General features: G+C 37.8%; 1 non-coding gene across 1 annotated transcript; it reads left to right on the forward strand.

The window, feature by feature from the left end:
- Positions 1-18516: 18516 nt before the first annotated feature.
- On the forward strand, positions 18517-18623 carry LOC127134011 (small nucleolar RNA R71). The gene has a single exon (XR_007807794.1). It is a non-coding gene; the product is annotated as a small nucleolar RNA R71 (small nucleolar RNA).
- Positions 18624-27967: the final 9344 nt, after the last annotated feature.

Consider the following 27967-nt stretch of genomic DNA (forward strand, 5'->3'; position numbering starts at 1 on the left):
TGGTATTTTCCGATAATTCCGAGATTTAGGCGCATGTTTCGTAGTGAAACCGATGCAAGACATCTTACTTGGCATGCAGATGAAAGAATTATTGATGGAAAGTATCGGCATCCGGCTGATTCACCACAGTGGTCGAAGATTGATAATGATTATCCTGAGTTTGGATCAGAAGCAAGAAACCTTCGATTGGCATTATCTACTGATGGAATGAACCCACATGGTCTTCAAAGTATCTCACATACCACATGGCCTGTGATTCTTATGATTTATAACCTACCTCCGTGGCTATGTATGAAGCGTAAGTACATGATGTTATCTATGTTAATCTCTGGGCCTAAACAACCAGGGAATGACATAGACGTATACTTGACACCTCTGATCGAAGATTTAAAGATTTTGTGGGAGAACGGTGTGGAGGTTTATGATGGATATAGGAAAGAAAGTTTCAATTTGAGGGCGATGTTGTTTGGCACAATTAATGATTTTCCAGCATACGGGAATCTATCTGGGTATAGCATTAAAGGTCAACGTGCGTGTCCTGTTTGTGAAGACGGAACCGATACGATTCGATTGGAACTTTGCCAGAAGAATGTGTTTCTCGGTCATCGTAGATTCTTACATTCTAAACATCCCTAAATTGTGTTTTTTCTTTAGGTCAATTTGTAGTAAGGTGATCGATCCCGAGATCTTACCAACACTACAAAAAGAGATTGTAATTACCTTGTGTGAGCTTGAAATGTATTTTCCTCCGTCTTTTTTTGACATAATGGTTCATTTAGTTGTTCATCTTGTGAAAGAGACACAGTTGTGTGGACCAGCTTATATGAGATGGATGTACCCTGCTGAACGGTATATGAAAATATTAAAAGGGTACGTGAAATCCCGAAGTCGACCAGAGGGTTGTATTGTTGAACGATACATTGTTGAAGAAGCTGTTGAGTTTTGTACTGAATATTTGTCTAACGTTCAATCGATTGGACTCCCCAGAGCTCAGATTTTCGACAAAATGGAAGGTAAAAAATTAATTGGGAATAAAATTGTGACAATATCAAGGGATGAACGGGATCAAGTTCATTTGTATGTTCTGCACAATAATAATGAGGTTGAGCCATATGTTGAAATGCACAAGGATGTACTCCGAAGGTTAAATCCGAACAGAAATGAAAATTGGATAGTTATAGAGCACAATCAAAGTTTCATACAATGGTTGAAGGATCATATTTATTTGAAGCGCTCTTCAGATCCTTCTTCGGTAACAGAAATGTTGAGATGTTTGGCATATGGTCCAAGTTTGCATGTGTTTTCTCATAGCGCATATTCAATTAATGGATACACATTTTATACCAAAGAACAAGATGATAAGAGTACTATGCAAAATAGTGGTGTCACCGTGCTAGCTGAAGCAATGCATATATCAAGTATGAAGGACTTAAACCCCAAATATGCAAATTTGTCATATTTTGGAGTTATTGAGCACATTTGGGTGTTTGATTACGAGAAGTTTCAGATTCTCATCTTTGGTTGCAAGTGGGTGAATAGTAGTGGCATACGAATGGATAAGTATGGATTTTTGCAAGTTGATCTTACTAGGGTGGGGTACAAAGATGAACCTTTTATTCTAGCATCTCAAGCTAAACAAGTATTCTATGTGAATGACCCGAAGAGTACAAAATGGTCTACAGTGCTTTTCTCTAACAAAGTGACTGATGATAGCGGTGTCGATCAATGTGATATTGATGTTGAGAATGAGTCATGCATTAGACGGAATGAGTTGAATAGAAATGATGAAGTTGAGGATCTTATACCGGATGAGTCATATATAAGAAACGATCATAATGAGGGAATTTGGATCAATTCATCTGTACGCATTGCTAAGAAACAAGTGATTAATATTCCAACAAAGAAAAGAAAGAGATGTTAGTGACTTAGGTAAATTATCCATGGTTTCTTTATTTTATTTTTTTCAATTGTTTTGATTATAAGTTATATGTGATAATGCATGATTTCATTATATTTTTGTTTTCAATTGCTTTGATTATAAGTTATATCTGATAATGCATGATTTCTTTATTTTTTGTTTTCAATTGCTTTGATTATAAGTTATATCTGATAATGCATGATTTCGTTATATTTTTGTTTTCAATTGCTTTGATTATAAGTTATATCTGATAATGCATGATTTCTTTATTTTTTTGTTTTCAATTGCTTTGATTATAAGTTATATTTGATATTTGATGGTTTCCTTGGTTTATTACAGGTTAGACATGGCTGATGACCAACATGAGGAAGTTAGTAAAAAAGTATCCGCGGAAGAAGAAATTCGAAGAGGCATCACAGTAATGAGAAGGGTGGTCCAAGGAAGATCTCGAGGCATCATACTAGATGTCTATTGGAATAACCAGGGACAGCTTATAGAACCTAATGGGCATACCTTAACTAGTTTTATCGGTGCACTAGTAAAGAATGAAATTCCCATTACATGTGATGATTGGAGAAACAAAGAGCTGAATGAGTCCAAAGAAAAAATTTGGAGTGAGATAAAGGTACAATCATTTGGCCCATAATTATACGGTATCAATTATGTTTTTTCAATTACCGATACTAACTATCAATCTGTATGTTTTTCTTAGCGATGTTTTAACATCGAAGAAGAAAGAAGAGGTTTTTGTATGAAATTGGCCGGAAAGCTTCTAAGAGGGTTTCAGACATTTTTACCATCCAAGTTCCTTAAGGATGCGGATGGTAATTTTGTGGATGCGGAGCTTCCTAAAAAATATGAAAGTTTGATATCGGCTGAAGAATGGGAAACTTTCAAATCCAAAAGACAAGACCCGGTTTTTCAAAGAATAAGTGCTACAAATCGGGAAAGAGCATCAAGTCCCGCATATCCGTACCGAAAAGGACGTGTCGGATATGGACGCTTAGAACAATCCATGGTAAGTATTTATAAATTGCGATAACAAATTTGTTCATCATATATTAGTTTTATCTGATCAAATTGTATGACTTAATGTGTAGCTGCAGAAGGAGGAAAGTTCAGAAACATCTCTTCCTGCACATGTTTTGTGGAAGGAAGCCCGTGTGGGCAAATCTGGAGTTCCTCAAGAAGAAGTTTTACACGTATACCAGAAATGTGTAAGTATAACATTTTTTCATTAATTGAAAAACATTTTTATACACAATATTTGACAAGTATACGGTATTCATCTGATTTTTCAGGAGGAGCTATCTCAGTCTTTATCTCCCGATGATACTAAGGGCATACTTAGTCGGGCATTAGATGTCCCTGAGTATTCTGGTCGGGTGAGGGGTAAGGGATTTGGAGTCACTCCGACCTCCCTGAGTATTAAAAAAGGAAAGGCTCCTAGTAATCGGGAGCTTCATGCAAGATTGGAAGCCATGCAAGCTGAGCTTGATGCATTGAGGAGAGAAAGAGAGGCTAGCGCCTCAACAGTATACAAAGATGCTTCGGACAAAGACAGTATCAACTGTACCTTTCAGCCGAACATTCCAGAGGTAATTACATATAATTGTCTTAAATTGAACTATTTGCTTAAATTATGTATTTGACATATATACACATTAATGATTTCTTGTTATTATTGGTTTTAGGGCATTTCCCATTGTCAGATGTATTTGTCGTCACCATACTATCGGATGGTTGGCAAGGGAAAAGTGCATAACGTTAGCGGAGTATTACTCCACACTAGAGAGCTCCCTGCTGGATGTTTGAAGGTATCAGTTGATATTGCAGTTGAGCCGAATGCAGCATTACCATATCCTAGCGATGATTCGGATGCAACAACGGTGCACGAAGCAGTAGGTTCGTTTGTTGCATGGCCGACAAACCTCATATGCGTAGGATATGAGGTATGCTTAAAACTTATGTTAACTTTAATGTGTATATTCAAAGTTTAAAATTTATGCTTAAAATTTTACTTACATATTTTCCTTGGTTATGTTAAATAGACTCCCACAAAATCCAAATCAAAAGATAATGCGATTCCACGGCATACCGAGTCCACGGTTTCAAGAAAAGAGGTAATATACAATTATATGACATATATTCATGGAAGTTGTTACATTCTTAATTTGATCTAACTATTTATATGACATGTAGCTTCAAGAAAATGAGGTTAGCAATGCCTCCGCACAACAAAAAAAGGAGGTTAGCAACGCCTCCGCACGGGTAAAAAGTTCTGGTGCTAAGAAGACCGTAGCTAGGAAAAAACCTACCACCAAGTATAGGTCGTGCCTCAGGACATTTCTAGAGATGACCGATATACCGACCAGAGGTGTTCGGACTGTACATATGGAGGTAGGGATTTTCGGCTTTGATTTCGACCAAATGATTGGTAATGAAGACTTCATGCAAGTTTTTAGTCATGAAGAAATCGGCGTCACCGTTGTCAATACATATATTAGGTAAATCCGGTCTACTTTGTTTATAATTAAAAACAACTTATGTTAATGATGTTTACTTTATGTTAATCCGGTTTACTTTATGTTTCAAAAGAGGTGTTAATGATGTTTTTATATTAGGTTTTTGTATGACAAATTGATGCGCCCCAATGGTTTGGACGTGTCATTCGGATTCTTAGCACCCGCGACCGTCAACTTAGGTTTAATCTTAAGTAGACCGGATACCGTGACGGAGTACGTTCTTCGGATCCTCATGGACAATAAAGATGCGGAGAAGTTTTTTTATACCGTTTAATACCGGGTTAGCATTTCATTCTAAATTCATCTATTATAATTATTTTCCAAGTTACCATCTAACATTTGCCTAATCATTACAGTGGACATTGGTTGTTGCTCGCAATCAATCCTATCCGAGAAATTGTGTATTATCTTGACTCGTTAGGAAATGATTGGACAACATACCCGGATATGAAGGTCCTAATTGACACGTAAGTGAGAATGTTCAAAATTTTTCTTAGTTTATGTGAATTGTTCTAATTGCTTCATTTTTATTTTATTAGCGTCCTACAAGCTTTTCGGGCCCAACGAGATATCCAAACCTCAAGGAGGGGCGCCAACTCCATTACATGGATTAAAGTGGCGGTATATTTTTAATTACCACATTTTTTATTATATTAGTGATGACACTTGATAAAACTTAGGATTTATAATCCATATTTTTTTTCATATGTAGTGTCCTCAACAACGTAATCAAATAGATTGCGGGTATTTCATGTGAGGTTTATGCGAGATACTCTTGCTTTGGGCCGATTAAAGATTCCCACCGATGTATGTATTTCTAACTTATGAGTTATTTTTATATTTACACATATCTCATATAATTAAATAGTTGGAATTAATTCAAAATATGTTATATTATTATGTAGTACTTTGATGAATTCAAGTGTGCATTTTATACAAAGGATCAAGTGGACGAAATCAAAGAGGAGTGGTGTCAATTCATGATAAAGCTGTGTAATTAATGTGTACATTTGTAGTATATATTATGACTTATAAATGTGTACATAAATTTGTATATATTTTGATACATTTAAGGCAAAATTGGTTTGAATTGGTATATATATATATATTTGTTAGCCAAAAATTGGTAGAAAAAAGGCCAAAATGGCATATATAAAATGTGATAATTGTCTGTCAAAATCTGGTTGAAAACAGGTAGAAATTCTGGTTTATAAACCTGGAAAAAATGTGGTTTAAAACAAAAGCTTCAAAAATTTTCGTATACCTTAGACAGCGCTTTTGTAAAAAGCGCTGTCTAAGGGGGGGATTAGAAAGCGCTTTAGGCAAAAGCGCTGTCTAAGGGGGGCTTAGACAGCGCTTTTTGAAAAGCGCTGTCTAAGGTATACCTAAAAAAATTAAAATAGGAGGGTCTTAGAAAGCGCTTTTGGCCAAAGCGCTGTCTAAGGGGGTGGGGCTTAGACAGCGCTTTTCAAAAGCGATGTCTAAGGTATACCTAAAAAATTTAAAATAAGAGGGTCTTATAAAGCGCTTTTGGCCAAAGCGCTGTCTAAGGGGGGGGGGGGGGGCTTAGACAGCGCTTTTAAGATTTAAAAAAGCGTTGTCTAAACCTTTAGCAGCGGAGGTTTAGACAGCGCTTTAAAGCGCTGTCTAAGGCTAAAAAAAGCGCTGTCTAAGGTCTTGTTTGTTGTAGTGCATGGATTATGGACGAAGGAACACTAAGAAGTACTGTTTTAGATGTCCCAACTTGAAAGAGTTAAGGAAACTATCTTCCTTTGTATTAGATCCCTTGGACTTCAAGCAACGTCATGGGAAGTTTTTGTCTATTTTGTCTGCTGATGTGGTTGAAGGACTCTTGAGTGTGTTGGTTCACTTTTATGACCTTCTCTACCGTTGCTTCACTTTCCCTGATTATCAACTTGTGCCTACATTGGAGGAGTATGCCAACCTCTTGGGAATACCCGTTTCTAACAAAGTGCCTTTTAGAGGATTGGAAGAGATTTCGATATTTCATATTATAGTTGAAGCTCTTCACTTGAAGAAGTCTGAGATAGAGGTTCATTAGGTGAAGAAAGGAAAAATGTTTGGGTTGACTTTTGAATTACTCATTAAGGAAGCTACTGCCTTTGCTCAAGCTGGTAGTATGGATGCTTTTAAAGCCATATTTGTATTGCTCATCTATGGTTCCCTAACATTGTCGGTTTTGTTGATGTTAACGCCATTAGAATTTTCTTGATTGGGAATCCTGTGCCTACTCTGTTGGGAATACGTACTTCTCTTTACATTTAAGGAATTCTAATGGTGGTGGAACTATTGTGTGCTGTATTCCTCTTCTGTAGAAGTGGTTTATTTTGCACTTGCCTCAGATGCCCGCTTTTGTGGAGAAAAAACAATGTCTACGATGGTCTCAGAGACTTATGTCTCTGACTAATGATGATATAGTTTGGTATGATCCTTCAGTAAGCAGATTGAAGATTATTGACAGTTGTGGAGAATTCTCTAATGTGCCTCTTATTGGTGCACAAGGAGGAATCCATTACAACTCTTCTTTGACTCGTCGTCAACTTGGGTTCCCCTTGAGAGACAAACCTAATAACACTTTGTTAGAAGCTCTTTTCTATCAAGAGGGTAAAGATCCCCAACATTTGAAGCAGAAGATTATGCATGCTTTGCATAATGTGCTGTAAGACCCCAATTTTGACCCTAAGATCCCCCATGCTATCTCATCAAATGCATTAGCATTGGGATCATACCTTGGCATCCTCTTTACCCCTTATTCATTGGGTTTATATTGGGAGAGATCACCAAGCACCATGTGATTGTATCATACTTTGCATTTTATCATTTTACTAACAAAAATACCAAAAATATGTATTTGCATTTTGCCTTAGTCTTTTGTAGGTAGGTCACATGATCACCATTGATCTATCAAGTTCACATCTAGGGTTTAAGACCCTCATTGCTAAGATCTCAACCAAGGAATGCTACACAATGGCTTTAGGCATCATATATGAGTCCCTATGATCTCTACATGTTATTTTGATCAAGAATTCTGATGCGGTGTTCGCAAGTACACGAACGCGTCAGAGTAATATAAAAGATTGTCGAATCCACAGAGACCAAGTGTCAATCTATCGTTATCTATTGTTATGGTGTTTATCAAAGGCAATCAAAATAGGTGTTTTTGGATTATGTAATGAAATGTAAAGTGTTGAATAAAGATTAATTAATAAAGACAGGGTCGAATGTAATTCACGTAATCAATTAATAATCCAAGTACTTGCTGATAGAGCTACTTATGGGCAATGTTTCCTACTTTGAAAAGAACTAATTTAACAGGAACTGTCGCTTTAACGTATTCAGAACCGAGTTGTACTCCCTAATCAAACCCTTTTATTGTCACTTATAAAAAGGCGTGCATTGCGTTAGAGTAGTAAACCTATTTTTAAGAAATATAGTATCTTGACTAAGTTGAAAAGTATTATAACCTGGATTTCTTAACCAAAAGAGGTTCTCACGAACCAGACTCTAAACTTATAAACGCGTCCGAAAATAGTTTTAAAATCTCTTTTCTTCTTAAGTTAAAAACTCCTAATGAACTAAACAAAGCGCTTTCGCTGTTTTTGAAATAGTTAAAAATAATTAAAAAGTTTAAAAAGACGTTGGACGGCTTTCGACCTTACCCAACGGAAATTAAGTGCGGGAAAACTTAAGTTGAAAGTTAAAATAGCCCTTAAGTGTTTCTACGAACAATTGTATGGATTATCGGTTCAATTACGATCCTTACATTCTAACCTTATAAATTTAGTTAGACATGGTAAAGTAAAAGTGCATTAATTTAAATAAAAGTAGTGTGAGTGCGGGAAATAAATAAAGTAGTGCAAATGCGAGGAAATAAATAATTTAAAGCGAGTGCGAGGAAATAAATAAAGTAAAGCGAGTGCGAGGAAATAAACAAAGTAAAGCGAGTGTGAGGAAATAAATAATTTAAAGAGAGTGCGAGAAAATAAATAAGATAAAGACAAGTAATAAAAACCTGCTCCAATCGGAGGGTTGAATAAATTGCAAAGCGGAAATGAAAATGGCGGCAGGATTAACTTCCTTCCAAAGTGCTCCAAACTCGATTACAGACTCTATTACACAATTGTGGTAACACTCCAATGCGAAGCGATTACCACTTTAAAATACTGAATATATGCCTAAGTGAAACAAAGTTGCTCTGAGTTTGCCTCTGTTCTAAGTTTGGATGATTGTAAAAGTGATTTCGAGTTTCTATTTATAAGCAAGTAAAAAGATGGAAATGACAAGGATGCCCTTCAACTTGAAAATGGGAGGGAAAACTTTTCCTCTTGTGGCGCCCGCCACAAGGCCAATCTGAGGCGCCTTAGTGGAAGTAGTGGGGAACGTGGCAGTTGAGGGAAGTTGAGCTTGGACACGTCATGGCAGGGTCTATGGCGCCAGCCATGGGGTAGGCCACAAGTACAAAATGCTGAATTTTAGGGTTTTTAGCTCTTTTTCACTCCTTTTCTCGATCGGGGCTCCGATTAAAGTAAAAACCTGAAAACAAAGGAAAACATAGCAATAACACAATAAAATAACAATAAAACAACTAGAATGCATGTGAAATCGGAGTCGAAAATACGGTAAATTTCAGTGTTATCAAACTCTCCCACACTTAAACCTTTGCTTGTCCTCAAGCAAAACATTAAAAAGCTCATAAAAGAAAAACTGGTGCAAACGAGTGTTTCAGGTAAAAATTCTAAGTTTAAGTCGGGATGCAGTGATAGGTACTAACTGAGTGAACTAAGGGTATCATGATGACACTGATCCGCGAATACGAACATAAACTTCATTCCTATATTAACCAACCCATATTATCCCACAATACCTAGGCCTGCCTCTTCATCTCTTTTTGTGTCCTTTTCATTCAGGCGCAATCACATTAAGGCCGTTATCCGTACATGCTTCAAAGTAGAGTGGCCTGTTAGTGATTATGATCTGAGCATGGGGTTTCTGGCACATAAATATGTGTAAACCCTTTTATTGGACCCAACTGTAGTTGTGGGGGATCGGATCGTAATCCGCCCTACCGAGTTCAGTGCCAGATACCTCTGAACCAACTAACAGTGGGTAAGTTTTTCTTTTTCTTTTGTTTTTTCTTTTTCTTTTTGTAGCAAATTTTTACAATTCTTTGGTTTAAATGACTTTGTGAGGGTCACCTATACAGGAGTTGCCTTTTTTCTTTCTTTTATTTTTTTGTTTTGCTGGATCATTCACTTATTTGCATCGGTCCCCCACGTAGAGGATGCGTAGGCCGGAGTTGACTGCTGAGATAAACTACTGAGGACTTATATGGAAATGATGATTAAGGCCATGGTATATGGGATTTCGGGAGTGGTTCCTATATTTACGAAGTCTATGGTGCTAAAATAATACTGATGTTTCGCAAAGTTCTCCCAAGTCACCGCATCCTTATTCAAAACATGTCTTTAAAACCTGAAAACTTTCGGAATAACACTATTTTCTTTTGCAATTTTTTTTTCGGTGGGGCTAAAGGTATGGGGAGGTAGGATTGTACTAAAGATATACTATATTTGGTGACTCGTCAGACTCATGCATTATACTAAAAAGCAAAATAAAGAACTAAAAAGGAAATAACAATAAATAAACTATTTAAAAAAACAGCAAAGAAAAAGCGATAAAGGAAGAAACGAGAAAGGTAATAAAGAAAAGACGATAATAAAGAAAAGATGATAGAGTCTCCTCCCACACTTAAATCGAACATTGTCCCCAAGTTTCGAAATAAGATAAGGGAAGAGTTACCTGGCAACCTATTGCTGACCACTAGTTCCCTCGCCATCCTGAGGTGGACGACGGGATCGGGTACGACGACGGTCTCTCTGATCCATCCTCGCCTGCAGGGCATCCTGAGCGGTCCTCACCTCTCGAAGGTTACCCATAATGGAACCCTGAGTGTTTTCTATGAGAGAAACATGCTGACGGTGGTGGTGTTGCTGACGGGCTTGTGTATCTGTGATCGTTTGCAGGGACTGTAGAACAGTGTCGTAGGACCTGTCTGTCCTCCACTGAGACTCTTGCATGAAGCTCATGTTATTCGCCAGCTGTTGTTGGATGGTAGAGAGTAGGTCGTCACGCCCCTGCTTTCTATCCATGTGGTCACATCACATCTCCTCTGTAATATAAAAGCCAAGAGTGGTACCTGCAGAAGAAGAAGATGGTGCGGTGTGTGGTGGTGAAGGATGATGGGGGGACACATGGGGTACGGGAGATCTCTCTCTCCGATCATATTCATCATCAGTGTCATGTCCCGCCTCATCAGGAATGTTAGGAGGAAGAGGACCCAAAACAGGTGGAGCATCTAAAGCATAGGTCAAATTCCTTTCATCTCGTACATCTGTACGTCTAGTGCACGGTAAAACAACAGATGGGATGGCTACACCATGAACCATAATCATATAGCCTCCTTCTCTCCTCAAACGGCACAATTTCATGTCTCTCAGAAATTTTAGGTTAATTGTGCGAGGAGGTAAGGGGTCTAGGGCAGCCATCTCATTGTTCAGGTTAAGCGCCCGAGCAATAGATGTAATCAATCCACCAAAAGAAATCGGTCCTGCTTTATTCAAAGTTAAAGTCATATGAGCAAGCATGAACGGGACCGAATTAATTCGTCTATTTGTGAGGCTTCCTTGTAAAGATAGAAGCTCTCTAGCATTAACCTTATTTGGATTCTCCCGGCCAAAAATAGTGCATGCCAACAAATATCTAAAAACTCTGATGGTCGGGTTATGGATAGTTGAGGCAAGAACTCCTTCAAAAGAGTTTATGGAAGTGTTTGATAAACGCTCCCAGAAGGAAAATACCTCAACTGACCACTCCGAATCCAAAGGGGCCTCACAAATAGCACCGTCCCCATGAGGGATTCCTAACAAGCTGGCTAGTTCGTCGGTACTGAATTCATATTCAACAGCAAACATTCTAAATCTGACAGTACCAACTATGCTAGAAGTGTTAGGGTTGACAATATAAATTAAGGAACTCAAAAATTCAATTGTCAACCGCTCATAGGTAGGTTCTTTGTTGGAAAAGAAATTATGCAAACCTAAATTATCTAATAAATGAAATATGCTATGATAGATACCTAAAGTGTAGAGACAGTTTTCGTCAACATACCTTGTCGGGAGGATTTCCCGATTTTGCAACCGTTCGATAATTTTTCTTTGTCTATCCCCCGGTTTCCCTCCTCGAAGAATGAATCCGTTAAACTCCATTTGTGTAGCTCTTGAAAAGTGGCGAAGAAGATGAAGTGGAATGTGAAAAGGTTGGATTTTTACGAAATCCGACGAATGAAAATGGAAATGGAAATCGGAAAAATGATTTGTACGGTGTAGTGGTTAGAAAAGTATGAGCTTTTTGTGGGTTCAAGGATGTTTTTCCAAGGTGAAAAAATGGTTTTGGAAGGTTGTAAGGTGTGAAAATGGTGAAGGAAGGGGTTCTACCCCGATCTTTTACAGACGCTGTGGTGGGAGCCACAGGGTCTATGGCGGGCGCCACAAGGCAAAATCTGATTGGGCCGGATTTTGATCCTTTGGTTTGGGCTTCTCTTGTCTTTTGGCTTCGAGGGGTCCGGATAGCTTTTGTCTTGTGATTTCCTAGTATCATTGGCTTGCATAATTTTTATAGAAGTAAAATAAAAATAAAAATGAAACAAAAAAAATAAATATTAGACTAATAAATAAATAAATAACTGAAAATAAAAAAAATGCACATAAAACAAACATAAGACATATATAGATAAAAGTAGAAATATCAATGTATAGACATAGTTTATATAATATTCCAAATGCGATAATATAAGATGAGAGGATCCACGGAGCATGGCTACCTCCTGCCTGAGCTCTACGATCTCCTGATATAGACAGTCGCCTTCAGTAGCATGGGTGAGATCAGACACTCCCATCTGTAAAGTGAGGTCAGCCACCTCCTGTCTAAGCTCTGCGATCTCTCTACGACACTCAACAATCTGAGTGCGGATGTCGGGGGTCTGCAATGAAAGATTATTAGAGAAAACAGTGATCCTGGGAGATGGTGGTGTAGGCGTGTATTCAGCAATGGGTGGTGATCTCGGCTCCTCGACGGTATCTCCCTGGCCCTCCAGAGCATAACTCCAATTCGCTGGATCATGCACACTGGTCATCATAGGATTTGGAAGTGTGAAATAATGGGTAGCCTCGCTGTCGACCAGCAATCGGAACTAACATGGGTGGAAAGAGGCTCTCCTCATCAACCCTCTGGTCAAACAGAAGTCGATATCCATGGTAGTGTACCCACAGTAGATCCGGAGATGTGACAGCTTGCGAGACAGACCTAAAGCGACATCAATCTGCGTGATGATTTCGCCCACATGGATGACTCCTTCGGTAGATCTGGAGATACCGCTGAGACTATATAACAAGAAGTTCCCACATGCTACTGGGCGAGACTAGGATGCACAAAATAATAGGAAGATCTCCTCTTCACTCAGTAATGTCTCTGCATCCGGCCTTCCCAGGAAGGAATGTGCCAATATCATCTGAAAGTATCTGAACGCGGGGTTATGTATAACATGAGATAGCTGCGTAGATGGATCTTGGCTTCCGCCACCTGATATATCACTCCAAAACTTCTCAACCTCCTTACCCAGAAAATATCCCATAGGTGTCTCCGGGATAGCATCAGGAGTGGTCTGGAAACCCAGTAGGTCGCCGAACTCTTTCTGGGTGAAAGAGTACTCAACTCCAAAGAGCCTGAAAGAAGCATACCCATCTGGTCCAGAGTATGGGTCATAGTCGAATGAACTCAGGAACTCCAATGTCAGGTTCCTGTAGGTGTTACTCAAGTCATCAGCAAACTCGTCCCAGTGAAGCTGGTGGCTAAGGAATCGGATACTCGGCTCGATACCCAGTGCCTTTATACAGTGTTGATCAGGATAACGTGTGGGTGCCATAGGGCGCTGATACAGAGCGATGTAGCGCTCTCTCTGAGCATTATCTCTATAGGCCACGTGCATGTCATCGAAATCCTGCATCCTGTAAAAGTTAAGAAAGTGATCCTGAAAATGCAAACCATTCAAATTTTAGTCTCAATGCAAAATATGATAAAATAAAATAAAAATAAAATTAAATAAATGCGAAAAAGTAAAATGAAAGAAAAACCATGGGTTGTCTCCCACGCAGCGCTTGGTTAACGTCATTAGCTTGACGATTAGAATTTATACACCTGTAGTAGTAGGAATTGGTGGATCAATCAGGGTGTGGCTTGAGTAGTATGCTGGAATGTCTCCTCCTTCATAGAGCTTCAGTCTTTATCCATTTACAATGAATGGACTACATGTTTCGTTCTTGATTTCTACGGCTCCGGATCTCAGAATCTTGGATACTTCGAAAGGACCAGTCCATCTTGAACGTAGCTTTCCAGGGAAGAGTCGTAACCTAGAGTTGCAAAGGAGAAAAGGATCGCCTATATTGAAGTTTTTCTTTACTATTCTTTTGTCGTGATAGGTTTTTGTTCTTTCTTTGTATATTTTTGCATTCTCGTAGGCAGATTGCCTAAGTTCTTCTAGTTTATGAATGTCTAAGGTACGCTTTTCTCCAGCGGCTAGGTAGTCTAAATTCAAAGTTTTAATGGCCCAATAGGCCTTATGCTCTAATTCGAACGGTAAGTGACAGGATTTTCCATAAACTAGTTGATAAGGAGTAGTTCCTATAGGGGTTTTGAAAGCAGTTATGTAGGCCCATAATGCTTCTTGAAGCTTCCGAGACCAGTCTCTCCTAGAAATAGAAACAGTTTTCTCTAGGATTTGTTTTATCTCCCTATTAGATACTTCTACTTGGCCACTAGTTTGTGGATGGTATGGTGTTGCTACTCTATGCCTAACTCCATATTTTCTTAAAAGTTTGTCAAATATTCTCGATATAAAGTGTGATCCTCCATCGCTTATGACTAAACGTGGTGTTCCAAATCTAGGGAATATATAGTTTTTAAATAGTTTGATTACTACCCTAGTGTCGTTTGTGGGTGCAGCTATAACTTCGATCCACTTAGACACGTAGTCTACAGCTACTAAGATATACCTGTTTCCTAAGGATGGTGGGAAAGGTCCCATGATATCTATACCCCATACGTCAAAGAGTTCTACTTTCTGAATGTTTCTTAGAGGCATTTCATCACGCCTTGAAATGTTTCCAGTGCGTTGGCATCTACCACATTTGACAATGCAAGCATAGATATCACGCCACATGGTAGGCCAAAATAGGCCAACTTGAAGAATCTTGGCGTATGTCTTAGAGGTGCTCGCATGTCCACCATAGGGTGCAGAATGACAATGCTCAATAATACTATTTACCTCTTCTTCTGGAATGCAACGGCGAAAAATGCCATATTTACCCCTTTTGAAAAGGAGCGATTCGTCCCAATAGAAGTTTCTCACATCGTGGAAGAATTTCCTTTTGCGATGGTAGTCAAGATCAGGGGGTACTATATCAGCAACTAGGTAATTAACGAAGTCTGCATACCAGGGTACGTTACTTATTGCTAAGGAATTTTGGGGGTGCTCATCAGGATCTAGGTTATTATCTTCAATGGTTTCTACTCTAGCTATCAGTCTATCATAGGAGAAATCATCATTTATGGGTACTAGTTCTGGTTTTAGATGTTCTAGCCTAGAAAGGTGATCGGCTACTACATTTTCAGTGCCTTTTTTTATCTCTTATGTCTAAATCAAACTCTTATAGTAATAGAATCCATCGGAGTAACCTGAGCTTGGCATCCTTTTTACTTAATAGGTAACGAATGGCAGCATGATCGGTGTAAACTATAATTTTTGCTCCTACTAGATAAGATCTAAATTTTTCTATAGCGAAAACTACAACGAGTAATTCTTTTTCAGTTGTTGCATAGTTAAGTTGGGCAGCATCTAGGGTTCTACTGGCATAATAAATGGCATGTAATTTTTTATCTTTCCTTTGTCCTAGAACGGCTCCAACTGCATAATCACTAGCATCGCACATTATCTCAAAAGGTTCTGACCAATCAGGTGGTTTCATAATGGGTGCTGAGATCAATGCTTGCTTTAAAAGATTAAATGCGTCATTACATTTTTCATCGAAAATGTATTCAGCATCTTTCATTAAAAGTCCAGTTAAAGGTTTAGTTATTTTGGAAAAGTCCTTAATAAAACGCCAGTAGAATCCAGCGTGTCCAAGAAAGCTTCGGACTTCTCTAATGGTTTTTGGGGGTTTTAGGTTTTCTATAACTTCTATTTTAGCTCTATCTACCTCTATACCTTTTTCGGAAACTATATGTCCTAAAACTATTCCTTCGGTCACCATGAAATGACATTTTTCCCAGTTCAGCACGAGGTTCACCTCCACGCATCTCTCCAGGATTTTCTCAAGGTTAGCAAGACAATTATGGAAATCAAATCCACAAACCGAGAAATCATCCATAAACACTTCCATGATACCATCTAGGTAATCTGCAAAGATTGACATCATGCAGCGTTGGAAAGTGGCTGGGGCATTACAGAGGCCGAACGACATTCGTCTGTAGGCAAAAGTTCCATAAGGGCATGTAAAGGTAGTTTTTTCTTGATCTTCGGGGTGGATAGGTATTTGGAAGAATCCAGAGTATCCATCTAGATAGCAGAAGTAAGAGTGTCTGGCTAGACGCTCCAACATTTAGTCTATAAATGGTAAAGGGAAATGATCCTTCCTAGTTGCTTTATTTAATTTTCTATAATCTATACACATCCGCCATCCTCCTTCTAAACGTTTTGCTACATGTTCGCCTTTATCATTTTGCACGACTGTGATGCCTCCTTTTTTGGGTACTACATGCACAGGGCTCACCCACTTACTACCCGAGATCTGATAGATGATACTTGCCTCAAGTAACTTAAGAACTTCCTTTTTAACGACATCACTCATTATAGGGTTTATTCTTCTCTGATGTTCTTTGGAGGGTTTTGAATCTTCTTCGAGCGAAATCCGATGCATGCATACGGATGGGCTTATACCTTTAAGGTCAGAGATATTATATCCTAAGGCTGAGGGATATCTTCGTAAAACATCTAAAAGTTGGTTCGCTTCCTCTTGGCTCAAGGTAGCACTGACTATAACTGGACGGTTCATCTTTTCATCGAGGAACTCATATCTCAGGTTCTTAGGCAGTTCCTTAAGTTCTAAGGTTGGTTTCTTAGGGCATGGCATAGGATCTGGAGTAAGGGATAAACATTCGTAAAGGTTATCATCGATGTAGTGTTTCTTAAAGTCATCATCTCCCCTTATGAGAGTTGATGGTAACTTAATTTTTTTTATAATTTCTTTTTGTTTTAATTCTCTAACACATTCATCAATGATATCTAAGGCATAACACGAGTCTCCCATCACAGGTGCCATAAGAAATTTCGAAAGTTTAAATTCTATTTTCTCGTCACCTACCTCAAATGTCAATTTTCCTTTCTTGACATCTATTATGGCTCCTGCAGTCGATAAGAATGGTCTACCTAGAAGGATTGGTATATCATTGTCCTCTTTGATGTCCATGACAACAAAATCAGTAGGGATAAATAACTGACCTACCCTAACAGGAACATCTTCTAAAATGCCTATCGGATATTTAACAGATCTATCGGCTAACTGAAGTGACATCTTAGTGGGCTGTAATTCTCCTAAGTTTAACCTCTCACAAACTGCTAAAGGCATTAGGCTCACACTAGCTCCTAAGTCTAGAAAAGCTGTTTCGATGATATGATTACCCAAAAGGTAAGGAATGGAGAAATTTCCAAGGTCTTTATCTTTCTTTGCTAATTTGTCCTCGGAAATAGCATTACATTCCAAAGGCTTCGGATCGTCAAGTCTACGTTTGTTGGTAAGGATGTCTTTGAGAAACTTTACATAAGAAGGTATTTGGGTGATGGCTTCTGTGAAACGGATTTCTACATGAAGTTTTTCTATAACTTTAATAAATTTTTGATACTGTTTATTGATTTGGGTTTGTTTGAGTCTTTGCGGATATGGTATAGGTGGTTTATACGGCGGAGGTGGTACGTAAGTTTTATCTTTAGGTTCTTCTCCTTTTTCTCGACCTTCTTGGTTTTCAGATTCCTCTGGTTCCTTTACTTCATCCGTGGGTTTGGTACATTCCTTAGAAGTTTCGGGTTCACTCAATCTAGGGTTTGGTGGCTCATCATAAGCGTTCCCACTTCGTAGGGTAATGGCATTGGCTTGTCCTCTCAGATTTTGTTGAGGTTGTCCATGGAATTGTCCTCCAGGTGTAGTCTGAGGGGCTTGGTTTAAAGCTACCTGAGAGATCTGGGTTTCAAGCATCTTAGTATGAGTAACTATTTGGTCAACCTTGGTTCCTAACTGAGTAATCAATTCGTTAACATGAATGTTTTGGTTCATGAACTCCTTGTTTTGTTGGGTTTGAGAGGTGATAAAATTTTCCATAATTTTCTCAAGGCTCGGCTTTGGTGGCACAGGTTGCATAGGTTGATTTGATCTAGGGGCTTGATAACTAGGTCTCGGAGGTGCATTATTTTGGATATGGTTATTGTTTTTATAGGAGAAGTTCGGGTGATTCCTCCATCCAGGGTTATAGGTATTCGAATATGGGTTCCCTTGGGTGTAGTTCACTTGCTCATAGTGGGTTTCGTTTAATAGACTGCATTCTGCGGATTGGTGTCCTTTGGTTCCACATATCTCACAATCCGACGAAACTGCGGCTACAGTGTTCGGGTTTATGCACATATGCTCGACCTTAAGGGCTAATGCATCCATTTTAGCTTGCATCATGTCTATAGAGCTTAGTTCATGCACTCCTCCTTGGGCTTCCTTCTTCTCAACTATCGCTCGTTCGACTCCCCATGATTGATGGTTTTGAGCCATATCTTCGATGAGGGCACTAGCTTCAGGATAAGGTTTATTCATCAGAGCACCGCCTGCGGCATCGTCGATGGTCATCTTTGTGTTGTAATGAAGTCCATTATAGAAGGTTTGAATGATTAACCAATTTTCTAAACCATGATGTGAGCATGCTCGTAACAACTCTTTATATCTCTCCGAAGCTTCAAACAGCGATTCTCCTTGGTTTTGGGTAAATCTAGTTATATGGTTTCGAAGAACGGCGGTCTTACTTGGGGGAAAATATCTAGCAAGAAATACTCTTCTAAGGTTATCCCAAGTCGTAATGGAATTAGGTGGAAGGGAATCTAACCATGATAGGGCTTTATCTCTGAGGGAAAAAGGGAATAATCTTAAACGTATTGCCTTAGGAGAAGCTCCATTGGTTTTAAAAGTGTCTGCTAATTGAAGAAATGTTTTTAAATGTTGGTTTGGGTTCTCACTATCGAGACCTGCGAATTGTCTCTCTTGCACTAGTTGCAACAGAGATGGTTTAAGTTCAAAATTATTAGCTGGGATGGTTGGGTTTACTATACTAGAACTAGGTTCTTCATTTGATGGTTGAGCAAAATCTTTAAGAGGTCTTTGGTTTTGATCTTCGGCCATAGCTCTCTTAATTCTATGAAAGAATAAACGTGCACGAGCGTACGTTCAGGTTCCGCCAGAGGGTATACTAAGCTTAAACTTCCGGTGCTGCGAGTTCTTCGCATTGACCGGCGGGAAATAGCCTAAGTCTAAACGATATAACAACAGAGAAATGAAATTTGACGAAATTGGTCCCCGACAACGGCGCCAAAAACTTGATGCGGTGTTCGTAAGTATACGAACGCGTCAGAGTAATATAAAAGATTGTCGAATCCACAGAGACCAAGTGTCAATCTATCGTTATCTATTGTTATGGTGTTTATCAAAGGCAATCAAAATAGGTGTTTTTGGATTATGCAATGAAACGTAAAGTGTTGAATAAAGATTAATTAATAAAGACAGGGTCGAATGTAATTCACGTAATCAATTAATAATCCAAGTACTTGCTGATAGAGCTACTTATGGGCAATGTTTCCTACTTTGAAAAGAACTAATTTAACAAGAACTGTCGCTTTTGCGTATTCAGAATCGAGTTGTACTCCCTAATCAAACCCTCTTATTGTCACTTATAAAAAGGCGCGCATTGCGTTAGAGTAGTAAACCTATTTTTAAGAAATATAGTATCTTGACTAAGTTGAAAAGTATTATAACCTGAATTTCTTAACCAAAAGAGGTTCTCACGAACTAGACTCTAAACATATAAACGCGTCCGAAAATAGTTTTAAAATCTCTTTTCTTCTTAAGTTAAAAACTCCTAATGAACTAAACAAAGTGCTTTCGTTGCTTTTGAAATAGTTAAAAACAATTAGGTTTAAAAAGACGTTGGACGGCTTTCGATCTTACCCAACGGAAATTATGTGCGGGAAAACTTAAGTTGAAAGTTAAAATAGCCCTTAAGTGTTTCTACGAACAATTGTACGGATTATCGGCTCAATTACGATCCTTACATTCTAACCTTATAAATTTAGTTAGACATGGTAAAGTAAAAGTGCATTAATTTAAATAAAAGTAGTGCGAGTGCGGGAAATAAATAAAGTAGTGCGAATGCGAGGAAATAAATAATTTAAAGCAAGTGCGAGGAAATAAACAAAGTAAAGCGAGTGCGAGGAAATAAACAAAGTAAAGCGAGTGCGAGGAAATAAACGAAAGTAAAGCGAGTGCGAGGAAATAAATAATTTAAAGCGAGTGCGAGAAAATAAATAAGATAAAGACAAGTAATAAAAATCTGCTCCAATCGGAGGGTTGAATAAATTGCAAAGCGGAAATGAAAATGGCGGCAGGATTAACTTCCTTCCAAAGTGCTCCAAACTCGATTACAGACTCTATCACAGACTCTATTACACAATTATGGTAACACTCCAATGCGAAGCGATTACCACTTTAAAATACTGAATATATGCCTAAGTGAAACAAAGTTGCTCTGAGTTTGCCTCTGTTCTAAGTTTGGATGATTGTAAAAGTGATTTCGAGTTTCTATTTATAAGCAAGTAAAAAGATGGAAATGACAAGGATGCCCTTCAACTTGAAAATGGGAGGGAAAACTTTTCCTCTTGTGGCGCCCGCCACAAGGCCAATCTGAGGCGCCTTAGTGGAAGTAGTGGGGAACGTGGCAGTTGAGAGAAGTTGAGCTTGGACACGTCATGGCAGGGTCTATGGCGCCAGCCATGGGGTAGGCCACAAGTACAAAATGCTGAATTTTAGGGTTTTTAGCTCTTTTTCACTCCTTTTCTCGATCGGGGCTCCGATTAAAGTAAAAACCTGAAAACAAAAGAAAACATAGCAATAACACAACAAAATAACAATAAAACAACTAGAATGCATGTGACATCGGAGTCGAAAATACGGTAAATTTCAGGGTTATCAAATTCTTCAAGAGTTTGGAATTGGTGTGCCTTGGAAACCCTTGTTCATCTGGGTGTCTTTTGTAACTTCTTCACCAAGATTCTTCACCAATTGATCAAATATTTTAAGGGACACTTCAAATTTCATCATCTTATGCATATATGATCCCCCATGAGTCCCAAAAGTCAAGAGAATTGCAAGTCATCAAGGTGGTTGATGGTGGTTGACCAGAGAAATTCATCTAATCAAAATTGGGGACCCCTAGACCATATCTCCTACAATTTTTGTCATATCCAAGTTACTCTAAATGACATTCCAAACAACTTTCATGTTTAGGTCTAAAGCTAGTTTTGCTTGGAAAGTCATTTTTTATGTTGAAAGATTATAGATCATTTTGTCTAAACCCTAATTTGGAGGTCAACTTCCAGAGGCCATAACTTGCTCAATTTTTATGATATGAAAGATTTCCAAGTTTCACAATCAAATTCAAGGTGTCTACTTCAAATTTGATTTACGGAGGAAGATCTAATTAAAATTTATGAGCATGTGATATGAGGATAGATTAAAGGTCATTTTGGACCAATACCATTGAACAAGTGATTTTCCTCAATTTAAAAAATTCATAACTCATTCATACCAATTCCAAATAAGGTCAAATTTGTTACCATTTTAAAGGTTTTTGAAAGATATAAAACTTTGATAAAGACACGTTTCTCATTTGAAGGTCACATAAAAAGTTAGCCAAGGTGAAATAATTGAACATATGGCTTGAGACTTAGAAATTTTTTGACATGTTGAAATTTCCAAACTTCCACCTAAAAATTAATCATGATACAATATTCAAATCGAAAAGTGTTCAACATAAGAGTTTTTCCTCTTGATCTAACCTTTCTAAAGAGTCTAATTTCATCTATTTTGGATAAGGTTTGAGGGGTCTACGCATGTTCTGAACATGGCTGCATCATTTGGCAAGGATCAAACTTCAAATAGTTGCACAATTTTTCCTTGCATTCCAGTTCACTTTCAGACTCAATGACATGTAATTATGGACTTAACCTAGTAGCTTCATGGTGTAGCGGGAAATTCATGATCATCAAGCTATTGATAAGCTAGGATCAATTAACAAGAGTCGCCACCGCGCTTTTATTGTTTCCAAGGGAAAAGGGAAAAAGTATGAACAAAACCCAATAAGTAAGAAGTTTTCAAATAAAAACTAATAAAAGTCAGAGATCACAGGTAAGGGGGTTGGTTACACAGAGGGAAGGTGTTAGCACCCAAAGTGTCCTGGGTACTCCTAGGGAGCCCTTTTTGTGTGCATATGTATTTTATACAAACTGATGTTTACAAACATATGTATTTTTGTGTTTGACAAGACCTTCGGTCTTATGCCTATGTACCAACATAAAAATGAGGGATCAAAACCTCGTAGTTCGTGATACAAATTTCAAAATGGATGCATTGCTTTTAACAAAAATTAGGTTTGAAAGGCATAAAGGCCTAAAAATGATTTGAATGAGTTAGTTCTTTTTGGCTTTTAGAAAGTTTAAGTCAAGTATTCTTAAGTTTATTTACAAGTTTGATGTAAGAAAAGAAGTTTGAAAATGCAATGGCATAAGGCCAAAGTTTCTACCTTTTTGCAAGAGTGGTCAAAGTTTAGAACAAAAATAATTCACACAAAGAAGATTTTTTTTTTGAAAATTGGAGGGAGAGATTTTGAAATTAAAGAAATGGGGAGAAGATGAAGAGACTACCCTATGTACAAAAATTAAAAGTTTAGAGTTGAAAAGATCTGACCAAATGGGTAGCAATCCAATAGAGAAGTATGTCAATAGAAACCCAGAATTCCCTTGGACTTTTAGAATCAAACAACATACAAATGCACAATTATATTCTCTTGAAGAGAAAGGCATCAAATAAAGATGGCCTCATCCAAGCTTATCCACTTCATGATCTTCTTCAAAATGGCCCGTGCAACAAATGAATTCCACAAGTCACAGGTTCAAAATAACAGCTTCATAATGATCATGTTGCAGATGAATCTTTAGAGAGATCTTCAATGATGTATCAGATGAATTCAAATTGCAAACACTTGGTTTTTCAACAAGTTGGCATTGGCCAAGTCCATTTGCATAGGGAGGTTGCCTAGATTCTAAGTCCATTTGGGCAAGATCAAGCCAACCGTCCACTCAAAAGTTTTTTAGGGTTTTTATTTTTATTATGTACATTAATGGTCAAAGATCACACAAGCAAACAAAGTAACACAAACAAAATATATCACACAATATGGTCCAAATGGACAAAGTGAAAATTAGATTAACATAAAGAATTAGAATGATATGTATAATGGCAAATGATATAAAGTGCTAAAAGTAAATTGCATTAAAGTAAAAGCTTGAAATTAAAAGTTAATGGTTAGTAAGTTAGGGGTTAGTTTTGCTTTGCTTTTCATTTCAAGACATTCTTTGGAGAAGACTCAACCCACTTATCACAAGCATGGATCCTTGAACCAAAACATCTTCCAAAGGAAGGAAAGAAGGCCAAGTTTCCACACAATACCATGAAAGAGGGGAGACTTACAATCTCACTAACTAGAATGCTTATGCCTTTTATGTCACAAATTTAGCGCTATGTTAAGCAATCGTAATTGGACTTATGTAGAAGTCACAACTATTTGAGGCCGGGTTGGTGTTAATGCATGTTGGGAACATAATACTATGAATTATGCTCATGAAACATACCACACACACAAAAAAATGCAAAAGGTATGGCCTAATCTCATCCATACTCATGTCGATTTTTCAATCAACTAACATTAGGACTTTGAGATGTCACAGGCCAAATGGAAATGAATGGATGAAGAAGGGGAATTAGATGAAGAGGAAAGGGGATGAATGAGATCACAAATTGGTCAAAGGAGGACTTTTACCAAATTAATATCATTCATTCATTTTGGGAGATGGAATGTACATTCCATCAATCCCCTAAATCCAATGATATTAACTTGACAAAGTCAAATCAACCTTGACCAAGGCCCAACAACAATAAGCAAACTCAAACAAGTCAATACAAATGGTCAACAAAATTAAATTGGCATTTATTCAATAAAAAATAATAAAATAATGCATTTAATTTAAATATGTTTTGTCCAATTCCTAAAATCTCATCAAAACACCAAAGAAATGGCCATGAGATTTATCATAGGTCAAACAAGGTCAAAGGACCTTGGAGAAAAATTTTCATAATTTTTGGACATTTAAAAATATTTTTAGAACATGAGACATGGATCCTATGGTTCAGAGGTTGGCCAAGTCATCGCCGGAGCCAGAGCTCCGGTCATCTTCTCCGGTGGCACTCACCAGATTGGTCAACATAAACCATCACCAAAAAAAGAAACAAGGACATGATCTTAAAGAGAAAATGACACTGAGCTCGAATCTGACCTCCAATTACTCCAATTCCAAATATATTAAGAGATATGTGAAATTGAAATCTGAGGTACATGAACTGAGTTGCTCCGATTTAACCTCAAAGCAACTCAATCTCCTTGCCTACATTGGTAGGACTTTAGACAACCAAAGAATCAATGGAATTGAGCAAGAATTTAATAGAATCGAAGAGTTTAAAATTTCTGCAAATTATCTTCAATGGAGGTCTGAACTTGATGGATCTTGAGCTTGCTTGTGCTTGGACTCACTTCAATTGCTTGTAGGAAGAGAATGGAAAGGTTTAGAAGCAATGGATTCCTGGAGAATTGAATTCCAAAACAGTGGAGATTCAAGCTCAAATTTGAATGAATTTATCAGGTTTATCCTATGAGAGTGAAGGGTTTTCAATGGGGGCTCAAAGCTGGCGCAATGGTGTCCTCAATTCTGAGCAAATGGAGCTCTATATATAGATGAATCATATGATATTTGCACACTTACTTTCACTTTCCAAATTTGGCAAAATGATGATGCAATGCTGCATGGGCGCGCATAGGCCCCTGAAATGATAGCTGAAGGTCCAAAATTGCATATCATATGGTTTGAAGTTAGCTTAGATTGCAAGGCAAATGTACATTGATGCTTGAAGATTGATCCATGCCGAATGATATCAACCTGTTTAAGCCATGTGCAGCCTATGCATTTATCATCCAAAATGAATGAATTTGAGCTTTTTGGAAAGGTGAGATCAAGAGGAATAAGTTTGATGTTGAACATTGTTTCATTTGGAGCTTGGAACTTGGAGAAATTTGAGGTGGAAGTTTGGAAAATTTTGACAAATCAATTGTTTTCTAAATGTCAAGCCATATGTCTCAATATTCCACCTTGCTTAACTTTTAATGGGAGCTTCAAATGAGAAAAGTGTCTTCATCAAAGTTGTAGCTCTCTCGAATATATTTAAAATGGTCACCAATTTCATGTTATTTGGATTTGAAATGATAGAGTTATATATTTTTGAAGTTTGGAAAAATCACTTGATCAATGGTATAGGTCAAAAGTGACCTATAATGTAGCCTCATATCACATGCTCAAAAAAGTTGAATTAGCTCCCACTCCAAACATCAAAGTTGAATTATACACATTGAATTTGGTTGTGCAACTTAGAAATCTTTCATATCATAAAAATTGAGCAAGTTATGGCCTTGGGAAGTTTACTTCCAAATTAGGGTTTAGACAAAATGACCTATAATGTTTCAACATAGAAAATGATTTTCCAAGCAAAAATAGCTCTAGGTCTTAACATGAAAGTTGTTTATAATGTCATTTAGAGTAATGTTTCTCTTGGAATAATTTTCATATGGTGAAAATTATAGGAGATATGGTCTAGGGAGACCCAGTTTTGATCAGATGAATTTATCTGGTCAACCACCATCAACCAACTTGCTAATTTCCAATTATCTTGACTTTCTTGGCTCATGGTAGATCATATATGCATAATATGATGAATTTTTAAGTGTACCTTGAGAAATTAATTCAATTGGTGAGATAGCTTGTTGGAGAAGTTACTTAAGATACCCAGTCAAACTAGGGTTTCCAAGGCAAATCACCCTCAAACTCTTGAAGAAAACTTGATCAATATAACATGTAGAGAACATTGGTACTCATATATTATGTTCATAACAATTCTTGAATCAATTCTTGGTTGTGCTCTTTGTTCATGAGGGTCTCAAACCCTAGATGTGGACTTGATGAATCAATGAGATCATGCCCTACCTACAAAAGAGTTAGACTAATACAAAGACATATTTTTGGTATTTTGGTTAGTGAAATGATAAAATACAAGTATGATATAATCACAAAGTACTTGGTGATCTCTCCCAAAACCAACCCAATGAAAGAGGGGTAAGGAGAATGCCAAGATATGATCTCAATGCTAATGCTTATGATGAAATTGCATGAGGGATCTTAGGGTTAAAATTGGGGTCTTACAACTGCCCCTATTTAAGAACATTCTAATTGAGGAGGTGAAGGTTAAAATCTTTGGCTCGACTCAGTAGAATGGGCTTAAATAACAACATATATAAACAAATTTTGGTCCCTAAGAGACCTCATGATGCATATGGTATGAATGCAAAAGTTAATGCTTTGTGGGGAAATATTGCCACAAAGGAAACGAAATCAGAGAGACCGAAAGTACGTAGGAGTATAATGCATTCCGTAAGGAAAACTCACCGGGGAGATAGAGACTCTGGGGGATAAAGGAGTTACGCGTAGGCGCAGAAATCTATTATCTACTACCTATTACTGGGTAAGGAGATAATAAAAGTCTGACAGGGAGACCATCCGTCACCGGTTAGGATGAACATATCAAGGATGACTCGCTTGGAACCGCCAGGAGGGAGTATTTATTACCGGTTACTGGGTAAGAATAGCCTTGCTGGGGAAAACTATAGAAAATAGGATTTACAACTACCAGTTACTGGGCAGAAGACCAAAGGTGAGAGTATCCGTCATCGGTTAGGATGAACATATCAAGGATAAACTCGACATGGAAGAAAATCCGTCATCAGTTAGGATGAATATATCAAGGATAGACTTTCCTGGGGATGTTAAGGAGGATATCCGTCATCGATTAAGATGAACATATCAAGGATATACCAACTGAACAAAAAGGGAGGAATTACATCTATCAAAATTTGGATAGAAAATCGTCGGAGAGGAAATCCGTCACCGGTTAGGATGAACATATCAAGGATTATCTCTACAAGGGAAAAATTAGGATTTACAACTACCAGTTACTGGGTAGAAGACCAATCAAAGAGAAAATCCGTCACCGATTAAGATGAACATATCAAGGATTGACTCTGAAAGGGGAGAAAAATAGGAATTGCATCTATTAGTTACTGGGTAGAATACCAAAAGAAGAGAAAATTTGTCACCGGTTAAAGTGAACATATCAAGGATAGACTCTGCACAAGAAAAAGTAGGATTTACAAGTACCAGTTACTGGGTAGAAAACCAACAAGGAGAAGAAAACCCGTCATCGGCTAAGATGAACATATCAAGGATTAACTCTCTGAGGAATAAAATATGGATTACAACTACCTTTTTACTGAGTAGAATACCAAAGAATGAGAATATCCGTCACTGGGGAAAGTGAACATATCAAGGATAAATTCCTGTGGGGAAAGAAAGATATCTTTCACCGGTTAAGGTGAACATATTAAGGATATACTTTCAGGGGACTCTATTGAGGAGAAAAAAGGGAACTTTTGTCGGGTATTGCGCAAGAAGTAACAAACTGCAAACTAAGAAGAATATTACCAGTTACTGGGTAATAGACTCTTAGGAGACCAAAGTATACATCTAGGTAAGAGCTAGAAGGAAGCAACCAATCAATACTCAGCCCAATGAGGACATAACTCAAGGGGAGTAATTCCATCCAGAAAAACTACTAGAGAGGAAACTGAAATAACAACCATCCACGAGGAAACAAACTCAGTGGGGAAACAGAGAAAGGTTAAAGTCTTTCTGCTTAAGGAGCTGACACTCTACAATTGAAAGAGGACAGACACCAGATTTGGTATGGGGATAAAGTACCACCATAACAGAGAATGAGAATCTCGAACAAATCAAATATGAAGATGCAGGATATGCAAATTATGAAATTGTATGATGGTTATGCTGACAAAACGATCACAAGGATACAAAGGTGTC

The sequence above is a fragment of the Lathyrus oleraceus genome, chromosome 3 (genome assembly GCF_024323335.1).
Source record: "Lathyrus oleraceus cultivar Zhongwan6 chromosome 3, CAAS_Psat_ZW6_1.0, whole genome shotgun sequence".
Classification (NCBI taxonomy): domain Eukaryota; kingdom Viridiplantae; phylum Streptophyta; class Magnoliopsida; order Fabales; family Fabaceae; genus Lathyrus; species Lathyrus oleraceus.